Below are 26806 nucleotides of genomic sequence, written 5' to 3' on the forward strand. Positions count from 1 at the left end.
TAGAGAAGTTTGTGACTCAAGTAGTTGCAAAGTTTGGGAGTCGAGACTCAACCAACTGAGTTTGATCATGATGACTCATGAGAATTTTCAAGTGATAATGTTGATCACTATTATCATATATGTAGACTTGTAGTAGGCTAGTGGTCGCATAGTTTGTAGGCTTTGTTTTTGCACTCTATAGACCATTTAGAGCCTCATTGATTATATATTTTGTTGCTAATATGTATTGCACTTGGTGCCATTTTGATATATTCACCTTTACATGGTATATATATGAGCAAACTTTGAAAATTTTGTGTCTATTAATTTGGAATCATGGTTTTAAATCTTAAAATAGTTTTCTTCATTAAAATTTAATTATTTAATGTATTTTTTTTAAAATCAGTTCATTTAGACCTGACCAGTTTCAATTTGAAACCCGATTTATTAGGTGGACTGGTTCCAATTTTTAAAACTATGATCTCTCCCTCTCAACTAGGGAGGATATACTCATTCCTATAAAGGAATATACTCAAGCTCCCTCTTAAAAAGGGACTTGCCCAAGTTCCCTCTCAACTAGGGACTTGTTTCCAACAACAACTATCTGCTCTTTGGTGGAGATCATGGCACTATCAGCTGCTAGTAGGGCTCCTTCTTTCGATGTCATGAACTTCAACTTCTTCATCATTGAACCTTCATCTTCTTAGATCTTCTTCATAGGGCATCATCCATCTATCACTTTCCTTTCAACAAACCATAGTGTTGAACTAATAGTCATGTCATCCTTTTCTTCATCAGGAAGTGATCTTCTAATCCACATCTGGCTTTTCCTCATATAGCTACCTTTTCCAAATCATGTTTCTTTTAGGATCTGTAATGTTCCAAAATAGGAAAAACAGTGATATGCAAGCAAATAGCAAATTTACACCACAGAAAATTTTAAAACAATTTAGTAAACACCCAGAACAATCAGAAATATGGAAGCAGTTGAGCCATTTTATTATAATTGGTGCAAGAGTACAAATATATGGAAGGAATACACCTGGGCTTGCCTTTTTGGCAAGCGGAGCAATGCTTAAGTGAAGCAATGATAACCCAGAAATTGTCCAACTGCTACTCTGCACTGCCCCAGCGAATATGCACTGTCTGCTGCAAAGATATGGCTGAAAACCCCACCTCCTGTGCTCAAAAAATTCTGCAAATTTATTTTTGAGGTCCTTGTCAAAAGCCCAAAAAAAACCATAAATGATTTGGCCTAGTTTTGACCTTCCAAAATCGACCCTGAAAAAGGCACTTCGCAGTCCCCAGCAATTTCGCATTATCTGCTACAAAGATATGGCTGAAAACCCTACCTTCGGCGCTCATAAAATTTTGCAAATTTATATTTGGGGCCTTGTCCAAAACCTAGAAAAATCCAGAAATGGTTTGGCCTAGTTTTCACCTTCCAAAATCGACCCCCAAAAGGCCCTATGCCCTCCAAATCTGTTGAAGCACACTGCCTACCAATACACTAGTGAAATCCTCCCCATACACTCCTGAAATGTAGCAATCAACTCCACCAATACTTCCCTTATTTCTCCCGGCAAGCAATAGCCCCAATGGCTGAAACTTTATCTCCCACGTATGCCCAGTTTCTCTCTTTTGCATTGGCCACAGAGTCTGCAAAATCATTCCTGAATATTGTTGCCACTTCTAGCCCTCAAACTCACCCAATAGCCAAAAAATATATTGAGCCTTCTTCTCCTAATTTCTCTCGGCAATAGCCCTCTGGAAGAATGCTGCAATGGCCACACTAGATCCACTACTGCGTCCTCTAGAAATACGCATTGTTGGGGCAAACTGAATACAAATGTTGGAAATCTCTCTACAAATCTCCTCCAAATGATAATGGATGAACCTCTCTAGGGTGGCACTCGAAGTCCCCCAAAGAAAGGGTGAGTTCTCCGCTTGGAAAACTCTTGCTAAACAACAAGTGACCCGGCTAAACAGCGCGAGCAACAGAATCAAATTCGATAAGCCAAGAATGCCAAATGAAGTGTGTTGCCTTCCTTTTATAACTTTCGTGGAGCCTTTCTTCCCACCTTTTCTTCCCTCTCATGCATTTTGAATCATTGGCTTAGGGAGTGTGTATTTCTTATGTGGGTGGTCCCCACATATCATTAACAAAACAAAATAATATAAAATTAACTTGCCTCTAACTCCTAAGTCTTCTATCAAAAATCAAATGGGCCCCGTCTTCACCAAAATTGGCCCCCAAAATGTAGAAATAAATCATGTTCCAAAATAATTTAGGAAGGGACATTACAGTCCTCCCCGCCAAAAATTGCTTGTCCTCAAGCAATGCCTGAACAAGTGCCCTCTCTGACTATTGATCACCACTGTAACCACCAATAATACCAAGGTCCCAAATGTACCATTGAGTCATCCCCAATCTCAACACTGTCCCAACATGAAGGAATCCCTCAATACCAGGATCCCAAGCCATCCTAATCAATGTGAAGCACACCTTGCTCCACTTTCTATCCAACCAGATACAAGTACCAAAAGACCTCTACATACTAGCAATAAGCAGAGCATCATGATAATGTAGGACTTTGCCCAACTCCCCATGAAATTTCCCTACTGAGTAGTCCATCTCATGCACTACAAGAGTAAACTCCTGAAGATGCAATCCACTCTTGGTGGAATTTAACCCTCGTCTACCCGGGCCTCCCCTAATCTCCTCTTGTCAATCACCCCACACCGATGAAGTTCCCCACACCATCAACGAATCACTAAAACCAAATGGAAGATCTAGATGACCTTCCCCTGTAGAAACCAACTCACCTGTACGGGTAGTTGAACTGCTCAACCCTGTTATGCCAAAATCCCCTGCCCGTCGCAGAAAGAACCTATCATGATGACATTGTGACACTCTAGTCATTACTGACTGCATAGCATGCTTGTACTAGAGCCTCCTCTCCCATAACTCTTGGCCATAATCTATGTGATGATCAAGGCTAGGCCAATCTTGCCAAAGAGACTCGACAATGCAAGCGCCTATCACTCCATGGCTAGCCCTAATCCTGAGCAATAATTTGCCGTGTCCTATGGTGAAGGCTTCGGTGATCCCCCATGTGTCCCCCTGTGAATGAATCAGTCCACCTATTATCCCGACCATGCTCACTAAGGAGTGGAGTATCCCACTAATCCACTGGATTCCTGGATCCCATAACCATACTGGAGGTCCACAACCCCCAATCCTCTCTGCCTGCCGCTATGATATGCTGCTAGTTGTTGGGACCCCTCTATCCCCTGTCTCTGCCTCTTGTAGGTATCCAATAGGTAGGCATCGAGCATCAAGAACATGTGCCATGAATATCCAGCTGCTTTGTGCCTACCAAATCACACAACGAGATTTCTTATCCCAGTTCCTGATGATGTGCCCAAGTACTGCCGGAAGCCTAGGCATCATCCTGCCAACAAGGACTACCGTCCTCCGCACCTCATGCTCACATAACGCCTCAAGCTGTCTAGCTGAAAAAGCACCATGTAACTCCCTCTCGGTCACCTCCCCAAGTGTGATCCTAAGGATGGAACATATGCTACCTCGACCATCAACCATTGCATCCCTAAGCCTGTAACCATCAACTCGTGAACCTACCAAGTCTCTCCACTGGAGAGTCTCCTCTCGGCCCATGACACGCGGTGTCTCATCCAACTGCCTAGGGTGAGCCTCCCATGCCTTGCTGCCTGAATGGAGAGTGTCAAAGGGCAACAACCAAACCCTCTGCGACTGTAAGCAACACTAGAGGATGATGGGTGGGTATGTCCCAAAGAGTATGATCAAGAGTCTGTCGGAATGCTCAAGAGTAATCCTACAAACGGCCCTCTCTCCTCCTTGAATCTGTTGATAACACCCTCGACGCCCTACCTCCACTAGACATGGTGTCCCAGATGCTCAACAATGTCCTCATCGTTCCTAGGTGAGTTGTGTCCAATGGTACACCTATTGTCCTTGTCCATAAGTCTCCCTAGAGGCAACGCTCCAAGAGGTTGCGTCGCATCATGTGTCACTGCATACCACCAAGTACCACAGCACTCCTCAACATGCCACTGTACACCGCAACATGTCCCTATACACCACTAGATACCCCCGGCTACGGCTATACCATCTTGTACCATCCTGTGTCACTACACCTGTCACTCCCCGCACATCCTCAATGCCATGCGAGTCACTCCTCCTACCCCACAGTGTAAACTAGCATGTTGTGGTATATCACCATGCATATCCATGCTCCTCTGTAGGCCAATGCTCCTAGCTGCATAGCCGTGCACACCACTGGGTGCTATGGCCTAGAACTGGGTATGTATGCATCAGGCCACATCCCTCTATATAACACTGGATGCTACGACTTGACTATATGCAATCTTGTGTACCACTACCTACTGTCATACCACCCTATAACATATGGTATCTCGCATGCGCTAAAGTGTCTGCCACTCTGCTAGTGAACCCACCATGACACGCGTCATGTCCCCTTGTACATCCTAGTAGACCTAAGCACCCTAACTCCACTCTTGCTAGAAGGGATATCCCTGTTGTGCCAATCCTCTGTGACCTCTGAGTCCTAAACTACCATGGGAGAACATCGACTCCATACAATATCCGGTTCGGTGGCCTACCCATGCCACCTCCTCCAACCAGCTCCTGCCAGAGAATGCTAATCATCTTGTGACCCCATGCGCAACCAACATGCCAATACAATCCATGGAGCCTGCTCACAAACTGCCTGTCTGCTAATGCCGACTGGAATTCCCCTAGGGAATGTATGTGCTTAGTCACTAGGTCGACTACCTCATCAATGCCATAGCCATCCCGCATGTCTGATATCAATAAGGAGCTCCACCTAGATCCCAGTGCCAACCTGGGCCTCCAGTGCCCTCAGTGTCTAAGAGCTCCCACTGAGCCTTACTCCAGACTATGACCATCTCCATGAGTCCAGTCCACTCCACCGGGTACCAACTCAGAATCTCTCACCATCCAACCCCAAGAGAGGGATCGAATGCACGAACTCCCGCACATAGAACAACCCCGACATGCAGATGTTGCACCTTATGCAACTTTGATCGCCTCATCCCGCTATCCATGTCAACACATGAGATTTGACTAGGTAGCTTTGTCTCCCTCTCTTCAAAGGAAAAAGGTGACCCAATAGTGTTGTTAACATGGTCATCCCCTCTGGTATGTCTAGACAACTCTGCCTCCCTCAATCGAATGCATAAGGGTGGGCCAACAATGCAATAGATCCCATCAGTGTGCCTCTTACGCGAACCGTGTTGAAAACCCAATGTGTGGTCTCTATGTTGTCCCTCATCAATGGCTAGCCCAAAGGATGGTTGCACATCATCATCCATCATGGGCTCTACACGAGCCTCCAACTGCTCCTCCATACACAACCCAACATGTAAGACATGCTCGCCAATCAGTTGTAGGTGACTGCCGTCTGACAACTCTGTCATAGATCCGGATGCCTTTGTACCTATTGGCTCCTCATCAACAGTGGGGATGTCTCCTAGCACCTCATCAACCTGTGGTGCGCTACTATCACTTGAGAACTCTGTCACAACCCGTGATACCTCATCAATGGATACCTCAACAACGGATGACATCTCATCAACGAGTGTATGCTCAATTGTCTCCTTGCCAACCATGGCCCCTTGAACTACTCTCTCGCCTTCTTCCATAATCCTCTCCATCATCCCAACATAATTACACGAGCCTCCAACTGCTCCTCCATACACAACCCAACATGTAAGACATGCTCGCCAATCAGTTGTAGGCAGTGTTCCACGGGGACGCGTCCCCCAGGGTCGGGTGCGCGCACCCCTCGCACCCCACGCACCCGGGACGGGGAGTCTCTTGGGGGTGCGTTTCCCCACGCACCCTTTTTGGGGAGTCTTGGGGAGACGCAAGGGGGTGCGTTTCCCCAGTGTGGGAGTCTAGACTCCCCAAGACTCCCCAAAAAGGGTGCTTCTGGGCGTCCCCCTTCAGTATGGGAGTCTAGACTCCCCAAAAAGGGTGCGCCTGGGCGTCCCCCTTTAAATTTGTCTAATAAGACTTAAAAATTCAAAATTCAAAATCAAAAATTCAAAACTCAAAACCATTAAAGTTTATTTTTTTTAAACTAAATAACTAAAACTTAAAAGTCTAAAAAAAAATTAAATTAAAACTAAATAACTAAAACTTAAAAGCCTAAACCTTAAAGTTAAAAGCTCATTTCATTTCAACCCAAAGTCATTTCCATTTCACTCTTAACTATTTTTGAGTTTGAACTTTGAAACTTTGAGTTATATTGATTTAGTGTTCAAACTTTGAAAACATACTAGTATGTTTTGCTTTCAATTTAGATTCTAGATTGATGGATGATGAATTTAGTTTTTAAATCAATGTAGATTCTAGAATGATGAACCATTGAATGATGAATGATATCGATCAATGTATTTGAATATTTTATTATTGATTTTTATTTTTGTTTTTCGAATCTCATGGTATGTATGAATAATAATTAATTCAATAATGAGACTTGTCACTTGAGTATGTCATATGAATGATGTATGTATCAAAATGAATGATGAGGATGGATCAATGATTCAAATTTCAATTGTCTATTTAATATTTTTATGCTTTCATTATTGAAGAGTGAACAATGAATATGAACTTGAATATATATATATATATATATATATATATATATATATACCTCGACGACTCCCCGCACCCCCGAAATTTCCCTAAAATTTGAGGGTACTCCCACACGTCCCCCCTGTGCGTCTCCCGCACCCGCGTCTCCCCGCACCAGAGTCTTGGTGAACATTGGTTGTAGGTGACTGTCGTCTGACAACTCTGTCATAGATCTGGATGCCTTTGTACCTATTGGCTCCTCATCAACAGTGGGGATGTCTCCTAGCACCTCATCAACCTGTGGTGCGCTACTATCACTTGAGAACTCGGTCACAACCCGGGATACCTCATCAATGGATACCTCAACAACGGATGACATCTCATCAACGAGTGTATGCTCAATTGTCTCCTTGCCAACCATGGCCCCTTGAACTACTCTCTCGTCTTCTTCCTTAATCCTCTCCATCATCCCAACATAATTCCACTGAATCCCCATTGGTTTGTGCATGCCTCTTAGTTCACAGAACTCCCAAAAAGAGAGGGACACCTTAATGTCATGACCCAACAATTGGTATGCCCTCCAATTTGCTTCCAATAACTCCACATCAATTGTAATCATGTCTTGCATTACCCATAATTTTGGGCATAGTGGATTTGTTGTATAATTGAGAATGGTCTTGATTCCCAATTGTGGAATGAATCAACTTTTCCCCCACATCAATCATCATTTGTTGCATCCTAATCACCTCATTCAAGGTTATTGCCATGTTGTTTGATTCTAATCTTTCTTTGGATCCCATGATTTCTTAGCTTTTTATTCTGGTCTTGTCATAGAACGAAGGGTTTCCACAGGATGAACCAAGATTATGGCTATGATACCATTGCAATGTTCCAAAATAGGAAAAACAGTGATGTGCAAGCAAATAGCAATTTACACCATAGAAAATTTTAAACCAATTTAGCAAACACCTAGAACAATCAAAAATATGGAAGCAGCTAAGCCAGTTTATTATAACTGGCGCAAGAGTACAAATATATGGAGGCAATACACCTGGGCTTGCCTTTTTGGCAAGAGGAGCAATGCCTAGGTGAAGCAATGATAACCCATAAACTGTCCAAATGTTGCTCTGCGCTGCTCCAGCAAATATGCATTGTCTACTGCAAAGATATGGTCGAGAACCCCACCTTCGATTCTCAGAAAATTTTGCAAATTTATTTCTGAGGTCCTTGTCAAAAACCCATAAATGGTTTGGCTTGGTTTTGACCTTCCAAAATCGACCCCCAAAAAGGCACTGCGCAGTCCCCAACAATTTTGCACTGTCTGCTGCAAAGATACGGCTGAAAACCCCACCTTCGGTGCTCAGAAAATTCTGCAAATTTATATTTGGGGTCCTTGTCAAAAACCCAGAAATGGTTTGGCCTGGTTTTGACCTTCCAAAATCGACCCCCAAAAGGCCCTACGCCCTCCAAATCTGTTGAAGCACACTGCTTGCCAATACACTAGAAAAATCCTCCCCAGACACTCCTGAAATGTAGCAATCAACTCCACCAATACTTCCCTTATTTCTCCCGGCAAGCAATAGCCCCAATGGCTAAAACTCTATCTCCCATGTATGCCTAGTTTCTCTCTTCTGCGCTGGCCACAAAGTCTGCAAAATCATTCCTAAATATTGTTGCCACTTCCAACCCTCAAACTCACCCAATAGCCAAAAAATCTATTGAACCTTCTTCTCCTAATTTCTCTCGACAATAGCCCTCTAGAAGAATGTTGCAATGGCCACACTAGATCCACTATTGCGTCCTCCAGAAATACGCACTGTTGGGGCGAATTGAATACAAATGTTGGAAATCTCTCTACAAATCTCCTCTAGATGATAATGGATGAACCTCTCTAGGGTGGCACTCGAAGTCCCTCAAAGAAAGGGTGAGTTCTCCGCTTGGAAAACTCTTGCTAAATAACAAGTGACCCAGCTAAACAACTCGAGCAACAGAATCAAATTCGATAAGCCAAGAATGCCAAATGAAGTGTGTTGCCTTCCTTTTATAACTTTCGTGGAGCCTTTCTTCCCGCCTTTTCTTCCCTCTCATGCATTTCGAATCATTGGCTTAGGGAGTGTGTATTTCTTATGTGGGTGGTCCCCACATATCATTAACAAAACAAAATAATATAAAATTAACTTGCCTCTAACTCCCAAGTCTTCTATCAAAAATCAAATGGACCCCCGTCTTCACCAAAATTGGCCCCCAAAATGTAGAAATAAATCTTGTTCCAAAATAATTTAGGAAGGGGCATTATAGGATCTTCCATCCAATCACAATGAGTGCAAGTTGTAGGTGACATCTTCTTTTGGTAGGCATGTTTCAACCCAACCAGATAATTTCAAAAATCAAAATGAAAATCAAATCAAAATTACCTTTTTATGATGGCCTTTCGTCATGACATCAGCTTAATGCAACATCAACATCCTGCACATGAATGACTCCATCTCTAAGACATTTGTTGAACATTGGATTAACCAACGCTCCTGTCTGTTTCACGACATGGACTAACGGCCTCTCGTGGATCCTTATCTCTAGCGATGCAATCGTTGGCTAACACCTATAGGTTTTGGTCTAATGGCAATCGTGATTCCCAACATGTGGTATCAGAGCGTAGGTCACGAGTTCGATACATACCCGGCTCGCGTTAGGGGGGAGATTGTTGAACATTGAATAAACCAACGCTCCCGTATGTTTTGTGACATGGACTAACTGCCTCTTGTGGATCCTTATCTCTAGCGATGCAATCGTTGACTAACACCTATGGGTTTTGGTCTAACCGCAATCGTGATTCCCAACAACATTCAATGTCAAGGGTCTCCTTCCTTCACAGACTTTATCAAGGTCATCATACCTTCTCCATGGAGATGTCATAGCTAATTCTTCTAGTTATCGGATGTTAATCACTTACCTTATCTTATATGACAATTGTTGCATCTTTCACAAACACTTCTTCCTTTCTTCACATATAGCTTCCCCAGGAATTTTTATGCATAGTTCCTTCATCATAGGAGTCATGATTGTCAACCACCTCATATTCTATATGAGGTCATATTATGTTGACTTCATCTTATCAATATGAATAAGAGTTCAAGGCACATTATCTACATGCCTTCATGTTTCATTCTAATGAAATAGATCCTTCTTCTTCGATCATGCTCATGAGATAAAGCATTCAACCATTCCAACGGCAACCATATGATGACATGACTTTACCAAATGTATACATACCTCTTCCTTCATGTGGTCATCTAGACTTCCTTTGGCACCTTCCTTTCCTTGCTTGAAGATTAAAGTACTTCAACCATCTTGACATGTTGCACTCCTTTGTCACCATACTATCATCGTTTTAAACAATAGATCCCACACATGGTGGAATGTAGACTATCAGCGAGACGCTTCTTCCAAGTAGAGATGAACCTTATAAAGATTCTAGTGGAGGATCTCGATGTTGCTCGCTTTGCAAATGCTCCTTTCTAATAATGATGATGTATCATGACCTTTATCTATTTTCTATCTCGCTAGATGACTTTCCTCCAATTATTTAGATTGCTACTTCGGATAACCTTCCATATCATGAACTATATTCATTCTATGATGACTGCTTTATATCAATTTCTACTTCGGTTATCTTTTCATGCTTCTATAATGATGTCATGAGCTATTTTCGGCTTCAATCATATGCTTTTAGTATGATGCCATCGTCTAATATGAAGCATCCTATCATACTTACAATGCTTCTCATCATGACTGCAATCTCTAATCATAGTAGAGGTCTTTTCACCTCCTACTATTCCTTGCTATGTACCTGAATGTGTGAGAGGCCTTAATAGTGAAAAACTATCACTTCTTCCTTCTTGGATTTCTTCTCATCAGGTTCTTCTACATCCTCAGTAACATGAGCTTCATTTCTTTTCCTCTTTTTTGTTGCCCTTCTTGAGTTTAGGACAATCTCTCTTGAAATGCCCATATTCCTTACATTCATAGCATTGGATCTTTTACATATCGATCTTCTTCTTTTTTTGAGGATCAAACTTTCCAAAACTTTCTTTTCTCCTAGCCATGGCAACAAATGCTTGAACTTGTTCATTTGATCCAACATCGCTTTTTGTCTTCAACCTAGTTTCTTCAATCTTACATAATGACCAAAGTTCACTAGATGGAGTGGCTTCCTTCTTTCCATAGATACTCGATACAAAGTTGCCCCATTCATCTGGTAGTGCATTGAGCACAACGGTGGTCAATTTTTTATCGGGCATGATTTCCCTTAACTCTTGTAGTTGGTCTCTTATTTGTGACACCTTCATAAAGTATGAGGCTATCCCTTCTTCCTTTGATACCTTCATCTTGTATAGCTCGATTCTCAAAGATATAACTTCTCCTATAGTGCTTACGGAGAACAATTCTACCAATTTATCATAGATTTCTTTTGATGTCTCCAACTTTACTACATAAGGGATGAGTGAATCCTTGATTGATTCTATAAGGATTCTTTGAGCCCTTATTTCCCCTTTCATATACTTTGATAATGCTTGAGCTTGCTCTTGAGATGGTTTCGAGATGGAGCCCTTTACATATTCAACAACTTCATTCTCTATGAGGATCAAATCTATCCTCTTCTTCCATGCAAGGAAATTTGATGACCCAACCAATTTATTGCTTTCCTTGCAAAATGAAGTCATTTTGATAGTAGATTCAGACATAGATATAAAGATACTTACTTGTCAAGTGAAGATGCTCCTTTGATGATGATATCTTCAACTTGATGCCTTCTTGATTTTGATGATTATTGATGATGTTTGCTTCCTTGAAGATGACAATACTTCATCTTCTAGAGATGTCATTCTTCAAATATGCTTGAGAGGGGGATCACCTTGATTTGATGATGATAGTAATGCTTCTTCTTGCTTCCTTGGATGATAATGTAGAATGAGGAGGCTTCAAGATGCTTCAAATGTGTAGTCCTTTCTTTGAGTGGAGGTAGGGTCTTTGAGGTCCTCTTTTCCTTGTGATGTGATGGATGGTCCTTTGATGCTCCTTAGTTTGTTCGGTCCTTATGTGTCCTTATTCAATTGAATGATCTTCTTCAAGTTGCCTTTCCTTGTTGTAGTCACCTTAGCTCTGATACCATGTTGAGAAATCTAGGGGCAACTAGATTAGGTGATTTCTCTTACTTTGATAATTGCTTGTGATGTGCGTTTACTTAACTTGATTAGCTTCTTCTTTTACTTGATTATGATTAGTTTTCTTATCATCAAATAGCTACCAAACAATAAAGAACAATGAGACAAGAGGACACAAGAGGACACAAGATATAGGCTATCAGTCAGGGCCAAAACCTCTCCTCTTGAGAGGAAAACCCACAAGAACTCTTCTCTTCTTATAGAACTTCAAATGACGATTTCCAAGACCTATGACCCTTGACCAAGACTCCTCCAAGACCAAGTCAAACCTCTCCTTGATGAGGTTCTCTTCCACAAAGTCAACTTCAGTCAAACTGGCCTTCCAACAACTGCTTGCTCCCTCTTCGACCTCAATTTCAGACCTTTACTTTTTTACTGTGATTCTCGGCCCTGGTGCAGCAACCCTTACTCACACATGTGATAGGAATATGGTAGAAATGGTCTCTTTTCTCCTTCGCTTGGGCCACAGTTCCTTCTCCAACAATTGGCTTGTATTCTAGACTAATATTACCCCAAAACTTGATTTCTTGTAGTGATTTCTTGATTTCAAAATTCGGTCAATCTACAACAGATTGATGCCCTGATCTTTCGCATGTGTGGAAGGAATTGTGGCCCAAAAACTTCAGATTTCGGTGTCCTTCTCCTTGTTCTTCACTCCTTTCTTAAGTTGTTTTATCCTTTTTTATCGAACTTGATTTCTCATGTCATGTCTTCTTAATGAAGTTGAGGTCTACCTTATATAAGGGTTCTTTAAGGTGGTCGAACAGCCCTTCCTATAGGTCGACTTGTCACTTTGAGAGCCGACTTGATCTCCCTTGAAGGCCAACTTGTTGTAGCATGTTTGACTAGGTCTTGGAGGGTCTTTGACTCTTATTTTGACACAAATAATTTTTTCTTTACAATATCTAACATGCACAAAAGGGTCTTCCATATATGACAATGAGTCTTATGACTCACCAACACAAAGACAAGCCCTATAAGCACTCAATGGGTGCTTAACCTACAAATCAAATAACCTTGAGCATGAAACCCATGCCTCAAGAATGACAATAATAATTATATTTTTCTCTTTACATCAAATACATAAAATCATGATTACATATGTCATTATGAAGACCAAACCTAGTTACACATTTCAACATCGACCAAGTGTTTGCATATCGCGGAAAAGACAATGGAGCTACCCTTCAATCTCATAATAAATTGGACAGCAAAAGATGAAGTACTGCTCAATCTCTACCTCTTGCATATGGCACAACTAGCATATCCTATCTTAGCGGCTAATTTGGTGGTCACGCTCAATCCATAATCAATGAGACCCAACTCCAAATTGGCCCAAGGGAATCCGAAGGGCATGCATTCAATGGCAAGATGTATAAGGAGGTCGAATAACTATGTTACACGGGTACTGCTCCCAACGCTTGGTGAGCATGTACCCCACACTCCGACGCTCCTGAGAGCTTGGGAGCTAGTACAAAATGCTCCAAAACCGCCAGGAGCGTTTGTAGGTACTTTGGAGCTTTCCGGGAGCGTGACTATGCAAAATTTACCATTTCGGGTACGAGTTTCGATTGGGTTCTACATGCAACTTCATCTCTTTCGTTTTTTTCTCCTTTAACACAGCAAAGGCTTCAACTAGTTTGTTCATTTTGGTATTTAATTCATTTGTTTTCTTCTCTAGATCACATTTTGCTTGACAAAGTTGATTTTGCTTGAGACGAAGTGTCCCTTTTAGCTGAGCAATCTTTTCAGCATGAGTCAGTCTCCAGTGCGGCTGGTTGACTACTTTGTGGTTGGCTTTAAGCTTCTCGTCCAACATTTCTTGTAAGAAATCACGATCACGTTTTGCGGCATTGAGAAGCTCATACTTGTCATTTAAATTGCGATTCACACAAGCTTGACAAAGTGAAGGAGAATTTGCATTTTCACAGTTTCCACAAACGTGAGTTTTCGTCTCCATAGATGTCGAAACAGAAAGAAGAAAAATGTTCGCTACCTCCAAAGCCTCTAGCAAAATTGTGGCGCCTGCTAACCAATATGATCCAATTACTACTCTCGCTGACTAACGGAACAAGTGGGTACTCAAATATTAGTGTTCTGAGCATTAGCCAATTTAATCAATCTCCCTCACTTTAATATATCTCTTCGTTCGTACCTTACAAATTGATGATCTATTTAGAAGGCCAACTTTGGACTTCCTAACATGACATTACATTCATTTTCTACACCATTAACAAATAACATACCACAATACCGAAATAATAATTGTTATTTAAAAGAATTAAAAAGGAGACTTAGGATTTATTCGAGGTTTGTGTTAAGTTGTTCATTCGTCTTACATGAATATTAATTATATGAAGTTTGAACTTTGTTACTTCTAGCATATGCCCATTTTGGATGATGTCAGTCTCATAGAAGGCACATTATGTCTATGATTATATAATTGAATAGAAGGGGCACATTTATGATTCATTGATTTTCGTTTATGTTATACGATCTTCATTTTCAACCTTGAATATTGGAGTTATTAAGTATTTTGATTTATGATATACTCTTATGTTAATTGTTTGTTTTAATTTGGTATGTACATTTAATCTTTATACTTTATTTAAATATATATATATACACATTAAATTTTAAAATATTATATTATTGTCGCTCCCAACTTAACGTTTCCTGTAAATTTGGGCAAAGCTTCTAGCCATACAGGATACTTGTTCCCATGTACCCAAAACACCCACGTACCGAAAAGTCATGCAACAAAGTCGAATAATAAGTCCATGTCCATCTCTTATAACCATGAAGTGCTCCGCGTAGAAGGCCATTTTTGTGCGTAACCCACCCTGGGGATTGATCCAAGTAACTGTCATCTACTACCTATAGATGTCCTCTGATGATCATGTTCAACTCTTGTCGTGTGGTAGAAGGTGACCAAGTGCATCCAGGTATAATCTTAAAGGGGGGAGGCAATCATGCTAATGGGTGCTAGAAGATCTAAGACACCACAAACCAGCAATAAGAACGATCTAGAAGATTAATGGATGCAATGAACTCCAATGTGTAGTAGGCCAAGTACGAGTACCAATCTCGTCCCTTTGCAATATCATCTAAGCTCTAAATGCAATGCAAGAGATAGATGAGGCCAAACATTCTTTCAAGTCGAAAGGGATAAGCTTCGAACTTTGCAAGAATGAAGGGCTAGGGGACTAAATGCTTGCACCTTGTGATGCAGCAAAGAAGGGTGATATGAAATCTCTCTATTGAAGACCAGTCTAACTCTAATAACCTAAGGCCCCACACCTTGGAACCATATAGGATAGTGAGCCAAATTAAAGTATTCTGGAGATATCTTAGACAATATGTCCTAGAAGTAATTTTGGAAACATTGTCTCTCAAGAAGAGCAAGGGAACCATAACCTTTTCTAACTCAAGGCGATAGTGCATAAGCCGCAGACAACATAGTTGAACAAGTTGGCTAGGTGGTTATCCATGGCATGAGACCCTACTTGAAAAGATCTACTTTGAGTCCTTCCTCGTCAACTGCTAAAGTTGTACTCATCATCCAAACAACCTCTTGAATATTCCAGTAGGAGAATAAATGGAAAGAAAGTTAATGGGCACTGGTCAACTATTGCTTTGATGGGTGGTTTAGCAAAGATAACAATGATAGAGCATAATTCAAATAGAGGTAAGAATTGTATCATAAAGTCAATTAAGTGTAGTTCAAGAGGTTGGGAGGAAAATTGTTACTCCCCCCACATGGGTTCAAATCCCACATTGTGAGTCAATTGTTGATGAACTATATATGATCTACTCATAAGTTGTTGACCTAGCCTTGTGTTCTAAAGAATCTAATGTTCACCCTACGTACCATCCTCAAAATAAGAGGAAATGCTCAAGATTTTCCCCTAGGATATGTTCCCTCGATAAAGATATGACCAAGAATAAAGATTTACTCATGGTGAATCCACTATTGCAATGATGTTCTTGGCCCAAGAAAGTATACATTGCCTCTAGAATCCACTATGACTCCATGATATTTTCTTCTCTCTCAATGATTATACACCCTTTCAATGACTATACACAAATGTTGGAAAAATCCTTGATTTCTCACAAATTTTCCAAATTTTCCATTCTTCTAGAATGCACTATGACTCCACACATCTTTTCTTCCTTCTCAATGACTATACACAAATGTTGGAAAAATCCTTGATTTCTCCCAATTTTCCCAAGTTCTTCATGTTGCCATTTTTCCTGAGTTTTTAAGGTTCAAGTTTATGCTTGCCAGTATTTCCAATAAAATTCTTTATGGACCCTCAACAATATATTCCACAAAACAATATTAGCAACATTGCTATACAAGGTGTGGTGGTGGCAATCTTTCTTCCCAAAAGAACAATAGAACAGTTTGCTTGGAAACTAGAAGTGTTTTCCAATAATTTAACAGAGTTGTATGCATTATTGCAAGGAATCATCTTAACCCGATCCTATCATCCAAGTCATCTTCTTGTCCTTGGAGATATTCTAGTAATTTTGAGACGTATGTACTAAGGAATAAGGGCTAAAGACCTTAGGCTCAAAACCATACTTAGTAGAATTTGTGTTATGGTGAATAACATGGAGTGTCGGGTTGAATGGTTTCATGTGAAAAAGGTAAAATAATTCATTGGTTGATTCACAAGCAAACTTGACCATCCAGTTAAGCAAAAAATGAGTTTATTTAATCAATGGATTACTTGTTAATCAACCTATTCCTTAACCTTAAACTCTCTTCAAGTGTCATGTCATCGTGGAATCATGAGGGTACTCTTGTGGTCATTTCACCGCACACAACATGCAAAAAGGACACAGAGCATCCACCTCTCACTATAATTGTTTACATCTTCGCCACTCTGGATAAATATGGCTCCTTTCATGGCATATCCTACATTAGAAAGTTGAGCTTCTAGTGCAGTCGAGATTCAATTGCTATTTTCACTACATGAATGCTCAATAGGGAATACACCCTATTCCTTCCAAGTTACAATGGAGATATTCTTAAACACTCTAAGCTTCAAAAGTGAGAACATCACAACCATGGATTATATGGAACTGCGAGCAACTCACAGCTACCTACATCAACACAAACAAGCAATCCAGGAGCTATGAGTGGATTTCGACGAATTGGCAAGACATTTGTATGTGGTCAAGGGCAATTCGGGATCAGGAATAGAGGTTTTAATGAGCACTCTTCTTCATTTGAAGTGCATAGTGGACACCATGGAACAAATGGTTATCAAGCATACTCAAATGGACCCGTACACTCCATAGCATGCTCTATGCGTAGGTAAGGTTTTTACTAGATCCAGAATGGGAATTTCTTCTTCTATAAAGAAAGACTAGCATACTATAATTTTGGAAGCTCCTTGTAACTTAGTATCAAGTTGAAGAAATCTATTAATTTCAGCTCTTTTCGATAATAAGAGAATATGTATGATCTATTAATTTCTAAAAACCAATGCCTAGGTAAATAGATCGAATCTACATTTATACTATAGGAATTCTTTAACCAAATAAAGCAAGAAAAGCAAATCTCGTGCATGCATAATTTTTTTGCTCTTCAACATCAATTCATCATTCAAATAACTTTTGAACTCACAAGAGCTCCCATAGTTGGGAAAATGAATATGAAAAAAATACAAAAAAACCCAGCAAACTTGAATTTTCAGCTCTCATAAATCAGCCCCAAATCACCTCTATGTTAGACTGTACGGATAGCCTGCAAATTAATGGCTTCCCTCTCCTTTGTTCTTGCTGCAATTCTTCTCCTTGCCTAAAAAATCAAAAGGTCCTTCTTTTGGTTTTCTCTCTCTTTCTCAAAATCCTTCTTGAGAAAATAATTGATGTGTCCTCTCTTTCACTTGGCTTCCTTTTATAATTTTGAGTTGGGCCAAATCCCTAATCTCAACAATCAAGATTAAATCTAATCTTGAGTTGAGATCAATGGTCCAAAATTCAACTTAAATCACTAGTACCCAAACTTAGGCACTTTATTAAATTAAACTCACTTTATAAAAAGACATTCACTTTATTAATTAATTAATTAAGTGAACTCCTAAGTCTAAGAGTCATTTAATGATGATTCATGCAACTTGGACACTTTGTTATCAACACTCCCTCTTAGCGAGGAAGGTATTCTCCACCACTCCAAGCTTATCTCAAAAGGAAACAAACTATCCTTTCACTAGAGGTTTGGTGAGCAAACACTCCCTCTTAACAAGGAAGGTATTCTCCACCACTCCAAGCTTATATCAAAAGAAAACAAACTTTCCTTTCACTAGAGGTTTGGTGAGTATGCCTGCAACCTGCCCACCTATCAGAATATACTCCAACTTGACTGCTCCCTTCAAGACCTTATCTCTAATGAAATGGTATATGATCTCGATGTGCTTCAACCTTTCATGAAATACTAGATTCTCTGCAATTTCATTCAACTGTGAGTGTCACAATGAATCATCATAGGCTCTAGCTCTTGATCAAATAAACCTGTAAGCAAATTGCAAAGCCAAATTGCTTCACAACTAGCCAAACTGGCTGCCATATACTCAGCTTCTGCCGAATTGATTGGTACTGAAGTTTTCTTCCTGTGAACCAGGAAATCATTGCAAACCCAAACTGAAACAAAACCTAGAGGTGCTCTTCCAATCTGTATCACTCCTTTGCCAGTCTGAATCTAAACATCCCTGCAACTTCACTCCATCTCCACCAAGGTACCTCAAGCCATACTCCATTGTGCCCTGCAAGTATCTGAGCACATGCTTTGCTACGATCCAATGCACCTGCCTCAGCTCCACCATGTACTGACTCAAGGTGTTCACAGCATAACAAATGTTTGGTCGAGTGTTGACCAAATACATCAATGAGCCAATCAACTACATGTACTGTCTGGAATTTGCCAACTTTGACTCTGAAGAATCCACCTTCTTCAAGTTGGTCACCATTGGAGTAGCCATAAATCTATTGTCCTCCATCCCAAATCTCTTTAGGATCTCCATTGTATACTTTCCTTGTCCAAGGAAGACTTCTCTTGATCTCTACCAAAACTCAGGCCCCAAAAAATAATGCATCGGCCCAATGTCTTTCATCTCAAAATCTATTGCCAAGGTTGACTTGCACTTACAAATCGGCTTTTATGCCCTAGTAAGAATCAAATCATCTACATAAAGCACCAAGACAAGCGGCTCAAATCCAACCAGTATGAAGTATAGGTTGGAATCTTCCTCACTCTTCGTGAAGCCCATACTCTAGAAATAGTTGTCTATCCTAGAGTACCATGCTCTTGCCGTCTATTTAAGTCCATGCAAGGCTATCTTAAGCCTACATGCATGTGACTCTCTGTCATGTACTTCAAACCCCTATGGCTGCTCCACATATATCTCTTCCTCAAAACTTCATTGAGGAATGTTGTCTTCACATCCATCTGGGGAATCTTCCACCCCATCTCTGAAGCAATAGATAACACCGCTTAGATAGAGGAGTATCTAACAACAAGAATGAAAGTCTCCTCATAATCAACTCCCTTTTTCTGAGAGAATCCTTAGGCCACAAATATCACCTTGTACTTCTCCACACTGCCATTTGTTGCATGCTTGATTTTGAACAACCACCTAGAAGTCACCATTGACTTCCCTATTGGTCTTTGCACAATCTCCTAGACATCATTCTTCATAATGGAGTTGTGCTCCTCTACCATGGCATCTCTCCATACCTGCTAATTGGTTGCTTCCTCAAAGTTGGAAGGCTCTGAGTCTATGATGCTAGTCATCAAAGCCATATATATTGGAAAATTTTGTGGAAGCTTGCTCTCAGTGAATGTGGTTCTAGGAGCCTCCCCATCATATCAGGCATCTCTCAAGGTTTGCTTAAACCATATGGGCCTCCTAACTGATTTGGAAGGGGCTAACTTGCTCTCCTCCCACAAAGACTAGCCCTTTGCACTAAAAGTATGTGAACTCACTCACCATTTGGATCCACCTATTAGGAATCCTCTGCGACTATAGATAGATCACGAGATTTCTTAGAGGTCATGCTCTCATTGAACTTGACATCCCTATTCACAACTATCTTCTGTTGTAACTTGTGTTGGTATAAAGATCTTGTGTGCCTTCAACTCCTCACTATATCCAACCAGAATTCCCTTCTCATTTGAGGGCTCCAACTTTGTCCTCTTCTCCACAAGCACGTGGATATAGACTAGACAACCAAAAATCCTAAGATGTCATATCTCAGGTCTCACCCTTGAGAATGCTTCCTCTAGGGTCTTGCCTTCCAGAGTCTTGTGAGAACCATTGTTATGCAAGTACATGGTTGTGTTGCATGCTTCTACCCATAGAAATATTGACAAACTTTGATCATGGATCATGGCCATCACAAAACTAATGATGGATCTATTCTTGTTATTTGTGACCCCATTCTACTACAAGTTGTAGGCAATTGTCTTCTCCTTCTTGATTCTTGCATCCTTGCATAAATCTTTGAACTCATTGGAGGTATACTCAACCTCGTTGTCAAAACTCAACACTTTAATCTTCTTCCCTGTCAAGTTCTCCACTTGAGCTTTGAACACCTTAAACTAACTGAAGACCCCATCTTTGGTCATCATGACGCAGATCCAGGTCCCCTTGGAGAAATAATCAATGAAGGTGACATAATAGGATGCACCCTTCATTGATGTCACTAACACAGGACACAAACATCGGAATGAATCAGATCCAAAATCCCTTTGGATCGATTCTCACTGCTAGGAAACAAAACCTTGACAGACTTGCCAAGCGCACAACCTCTACACACCCTCTCAAGATCCAGACTGAATTTTGGAATTCCAGTGACCATCTCCCTTAGTATGGGTAGTTCCCAGTGATGCAGATGCCCCATCCTCCTATTCCAAAGCTCGCATAATCTCTCACTGTCATGCACTAATGCTTATACATGTTTTCCCTGTAGGCTGTAGCTTGTATAAGTTGCCTTCCTTGACTCCAATCCTCACAATTGTGTCTGGCCTGGCTCAATCTAGGCATATGATCACCTGCACTTTCTTAAAGATAACTGCATGACCTTTGTCCTCCATGACTAAGATGGATAACAAGTTCTTCAAACCAAGAATATACAACACCTCCTGAGCATCAAACGATCCTCCTTACTCAAGTTGAAACTGCACCATCTCCTATCCCCTCGCTACATACTTAGCATCATCGCCAAGCTCCACATTGATCCCTGAGGCATCCTCTGAAAGTTGATTGAATAGCTCTCATGCTTCAGTCATGAGTAGGAGGAACCACTATCTAGGTACCAAGCACTCTTGACAATGGTGTTGGTAGAGAGGCAAGAAACAAGGGGAAAATCATTCTCAAACTTTGTTGCAAATTCACTTAGTTGGGTCCCTGCCACTGCTAGTCTGCTACTACCTGTTGTGTGTTCCCTTTTCCTTTATTCTTATGTAGACACTGAGAAGCATAGTGACCTTGCTTATGGCAAATAAAGCACTTGATCTTGTTCATATCTTTCTTCTTTCAAGGTTGATGTCCTTATCTGTCACTATTACCTTTCTTAGTGAAAACTTTCCCTTTGTCCTTCTTCGTTTTGCTAATGAGGACCGAGTTTTCATCACCACCTCCCTACTTGTTGGCTCTGGACTCCTCTTTAGTCTCCTATGGAGTCATCCCATAGTCTCTACCAGTTTGGAACAACGTTACATGAAGGGGGGATGTTTTTTGGAAGCGGGGACACAAAAGCATCATTTCCCTAAAATTTAGGAAGCGACGCGTCTCAGAAGCATCTACTATATATATATATATATATATATATATATATTTGCATTTATATTAAAAAATCATCCAAAATACCAAATTAGTTGTAGAAGACATGAAAACATGCATATTTTTACATAAATCAAGATAGATATGGCATCCATTGTACATCAATGATTAACTATTCCAACATCAACCATCTAGAATCTAGATTTCCTCTTCTCTTGTCTAGCCTTTGCCTCTACTTCAATTCTATAGGGATATTTGTCAACATTGCCTAATTTTGATCAAACAGCCTAATTCAAGCCTTATAATATGGTAGAGAAAGCTTAACATGCTTGATCAATGATTTTGACTTGAATAAAGGGTACATAATTGCTAAGGCCATGACAAAGGAGTTCAACAATCAACAACACCAACGCTGGGATACATATAGGGCTTGGTGCTCTTCATTAAATGCCAATCACATGCCCTCATACATGATATAATCCAATGAAACGCCACAATCCAAATGATCCTTAAAACTGTTAAGTCTACTGAATTTTGAATGGGATATGAAATGTTGTTTTCTCCATATGAAGTTTGATGAGGTTGGAACCACTCTCAAACATCCTGAGTCATTTCATGCTAATGCTAAACAAATTAAGTAAAAGGATGGAAATGAAAGATAAAGGAGAATGTCACTTTTACTTCAAGAATTTAACATTACCATTAGGGAGCATCTAGGAAGCGTCTAGGGAGCATCAAGGGGCACCTTGGGAGTATTCGGAAAGTGTAGTTCCTCACATAACAGTTCAAAATTTCCAAAAAAATAACAAAAAAAGCCCCGCAGAATCGTGTGAACTGTCCACCTTCTCTCGGATATGCTCGCGATCCGCGGGGGATACACGCCTGAACCTCCACAGATCCAATTTTCCAGGAAACGCCAAAAAAAGGCAGAACCACGGATCTGATTTTTGGATCCGCAGTTCCGCTCAAGGATCAATGGCAGATCCGTATGGGACACAGTTCTGCCTCCAAATCCTTGGGGGGGAGACTGTTCCTACAACTACGGTCTGGGATGTTCTCCTGCACACAGATCCCCTTCACAAACAATTCCCAAGGTTTGGTGAACCCATTTAGAGCTACATTCACTAGCTCTACATCCACAATTTTTTCTCCAACTACTGCAAGTTGACAACGGACTTGTGTGATCCTCATAAGGTAGCTGGTAACATTGTCGGATCAGATCATCCGGCATTCTCAATGCTTGTTCTTCAGAACCATCTTCCAATTCATATTGCCACTCTGGAAGAGACCAACAAGGGCATCAAACATGTTCTTGGTTGTGGTCTTCTCTACCACATGCGGGCTCAAGTGCCCTTTCACAGCATCTAACATCACCCCCTGTGCTTTGATATCCTTCTTGTCCTATGTTGCCTGATCTTCAGGATCTGCTTGCACTGGAAGGACCTTCTCCACATTCGCACACAAGTCTTGCTCTTTCAAGAGCAGTGTAAATCTTGCTTTCCAAGACAAAAAAGTTTAAGCCCCAATGTACAATGTGTGGGACCACATGATCTTTGAACCCGTCTAGAATCATGCATTTAACCTTCACCTGGGCTTCCTCGTATTTCTTTAGCGGATCAACGTCGACCGGAACAACAACTACCTTCAAGGCATAGTCCTTGATGCGATTCTTGTCTAGGACTGCCAGGATCTTGGCCTTCTAGATGACAAAATTGGATGCTCCATCCAATCTGTCTTGATCCCTCGGTCCATTGACTACCATCTCTGCTCAACAAATATAGGATTGGTTCTCTTCTCCCTCTCCTGTTGTTAATCCAGCAAAACTTGGATCTGGATTTCTTCGGCACTAGAAATCGTCTAAGGAATAAGCTATTCTAGACTCCCTCTAGGTCCTGATTTCCTTCACGAAATCTTTCGACCAAATGTCGAATCACTCCTCTCTAATCCTCCTTTGCTGCTGCAACTTGGATCTACATTTCTTTGGCTAGAAATTTGTCAAGGCAACCCCCTCTACCTCGGCTTTGTCTCCAAAGACACTATTCTGGACCAACAGCAATAGCGTCCCACCAGCTCCACTGATCGAATCTTCTCTGCTCCTCTAGCCCCAGCAACTGACTGATTTGAGCCTCTCAGGCTCTGCGCTGGCCCAGAGAGCTGACGCAATCACTATGTGAGCTCCTCTCGAGTACAACGTCACCCTCTACAGGCTCGAAATGCTGACGCAGGCACTGCGTGAGCCTCTGCATTACTTATCTGACGCTGCATCACTCCTTCAGCTGCTCCTCTGCCTCTGAAACAGCGCTGTCACTCAGGACAGTTGCTTCTCTGCAGCAAATTCACTAGATCTCTCGACTGATGTCTTTAGTGTCCTATGATCTGCAATCCTCTGATAACATGTGAAAATTTCTAATCTACATATCATAAATCCTACTGCAATCACTGGTTTATCATCTCCTACTTGTTTCTTTTTTACATTCAGCAAGTTATTTAATTATTTAAACATTGATGAAAAACATTATTGCAGACTACACTAACATATAGATCATAAACTGAAATAGATATGAGACAAACACACAAGGGACATTGTTTTTTTTGGACAAACGTCCCCAGAAAAACCCAATGCGGGAAAACTGGTGCAGCAGCTCCGAGGGTTTTCTATTATTAAGCAGTGGTTATGAATACAACTCTGTATGCCCTCTCGACAATGCAATTATCGAGATAAAATATACGGGCAGAAACCTAAGTGAGATTACCTCACTTCACCCGGCAAAATCCCTCCAATCCAGCAACTGGACTGACTATCCCCGGCTACAACTGTGCTACCCCTTTGCAGTAGCTGCGTGGAGCACTCTGAGACTCTGTGTCAGCTCTACGCTACCTCCTCTACCTCCTGGAGCTTTAACGTCAGCCTTCTCGACTGATCCTGCTGCTCCCCGCTGAATTCGGACTTCTGCAAGAGGGTAGCTCTTCCCCTGCGCTGGCACTGAGTCAAGCAATGCATGGGCCCTCCTGGCCCAGCGTCAACCTCCCTAGTCTGCGCTGCCTCCTCTGGCTTATCTCTGCCTCTCTCCGTTGTGTATTCGAGGTCCCAAAGAAGATCCTCCAACCCCAACTATCCTTGCCCCTCTACTGCAACTCAGATCACCAGTGCAATTTTCTCAGTTAACCACGCCCCAAAAAAATCGAACTTCTTTGATCACTTAGTATATCTCCAACTGACCCTCAAGCCTCCTCTTATACTTTTCTTGTTGATGAATCAACGGTCAAGATTAAATCACTAATCAACGGCTAAGATTAAAACAGACTTGATCCTCGTCACTTAGAAGTTTCTCACCCATATTCTTATTAAAACCCATTAATATTTTTATTTTCCTAAGTTTAGACTTAGGAGCCCATTAAAAATATTAATTATTTTAATAACTCTTCATTTGGGTGGAATTTCTCCAAACGATTTCTAGGTCTTGGAGATCTCATGTGTTCTAGCCCCTCCACAAGATTTTGTAGCTAGAGCACATTCGATGCTACCCAAAAATCAACACATTGGAGATTTGTTAAACAGGTTTGGCATGGTTGGGTGCAATCGTTTAACTACTCCAATGGAACATAATTTAAAGCTCGCATCCACTGAAGGAAAAGAATTTGAGGATGCAACAAAGTATAGACATCTCGTAGGAAGTCTCAACTACCTGACTACTACCAGAGCAGACATTTCATTTGTTGTTGGAATTGTCTACAAGTTTATGCAAAAGGCTTGTGAGAGTCATTGGTCTGCTGCAAAAAGAGTTCTAGAGTACTTGAAGGGAACTCAAGACTTTGGACTCAAGTATACACAGGTGGGTGACTTCAGCGTAATTGGATACTCTAATTCAGATTTTGATGTAGATAAAGAAACTAGAGTATCTACTTCAGGTTATGTTATGAGTCTTGGATCAGGAGTTGTCTCTTGGAGGTCACGCAAACAATCAGTTCTCGCAGACTCCATAACTGAGGCAGAATATGTGGCAGCAGCTGAAGCAATAAAGGAAATGTGTGGCTCAGGAAAATTCTGGAAGATTTGCAGGAGAAACAAGTACATGTTGAAATTTCTAAGTCTAACCATTTGAAATTTTATCTGTATTCTTCCGGTTTATTTCTTCTAATTGTTAGTTACAAACAAGTTATTTAAAACATATAAATAACGAAATAAACACAATACAATCTTAACCATCTACAAATGAACAGCTGAAAGAAAACAAACACACAAGTGACAACGTTATTTTTGGACAACTCGTCCCCGGAAAAACCCAATGCGGGAAAATCGGTGCAGCAATTCTGTGGGTTTATTATTATGCAGTATATCCTTGAGTACAATTGGGTGCCAAACTGGTTCATCGGACAAAGAAAAATAACCGGCAGTAATACCTCTCTATTCGGAAGTAGGTATTCAAAAAACTTGCCCCACGAAACCCTCTCCAACAACATTGAAGCACTATGTTAGCCCTTATGGCCTTTGTGTCAGCCTCAAAACCCTCTGCGTCAGCCCTCTAAGGCACTGCGCAGCCTCTGGGACCCTCTACGTCACTCCTGCTGCCCTTTGTGCGGATGATGCAGGCCCTCTGGCCTCTACGTGGCCTACTCTGGCTTCTACGTCTGCCTCTGCGTTAGTCTCTCAGCACTATCTCTGCCTCTCTGTCCAATACCCACTTACCCTTGTTGCTGATCACTTATTCGACTTTACTTAGCAACCCCGCTCTAATAAATCGAATGTCTGATCACTCTGGTGTATCTTCCAACTGACCCTCAAACCTCCTCTTATACTTTTCCTGTTGGTCCTTCAACGGTCGAGATTACATCTCTAATCAACGGCTAAGATTAGATTTTGCTTGATCCATGACTTTTGGAACCTTCTAACCCAGTTTTATAACCTATTAATATTTTATTTTTCCTAAGTTTAGACTTAGGAACTCCATTAAAAATATTAATTATTTTAATATCTCCCAAACTGGGTACAATCTACCCAAACCATTTCTGGATCTTGGAGTCCTCATGTGCTTTAGCCTCTCTACCAATTTTCATGGCTAGAGCACATTCGATGCTACCCCAAATCAACACTCCTTAGCAAGGACTGTGCTCTAGTAATACTCCACACTGAGCATTACTCTAATTAT

General features: G+C 41.0%; 1 long non-coding RNA gene across 1 annotated transcript in view; it reads right to left on the reverse strand.

Annotated features, from left to right (window-relative positions):
- Nucleotides 1-26806, reverse strand: part of LOC149205335 (uncharacterized) — a 67073-nt gene that overhangs the window by 17445 nt on the left and 22822 nt on the right. The gene's annotated exons all lie outside the window — the stretch shown is intronic.

Source organism: Pinus tabuliformis, chromosome 1_2 (genome assembly GCF_031772625.1).
Source record: "Pinus tabuliformis cultivar Carrire ecotype Pingquan chromosome 1_2, CPIR1, whole genome shotgun sequence".
NCBI classification, from domain to species: Eukaryota; Viridiplantae; Streptophyta; class Pinopsida; order Pinales; family Pinaceae; genus Pinus; species Pinus tabuliformis.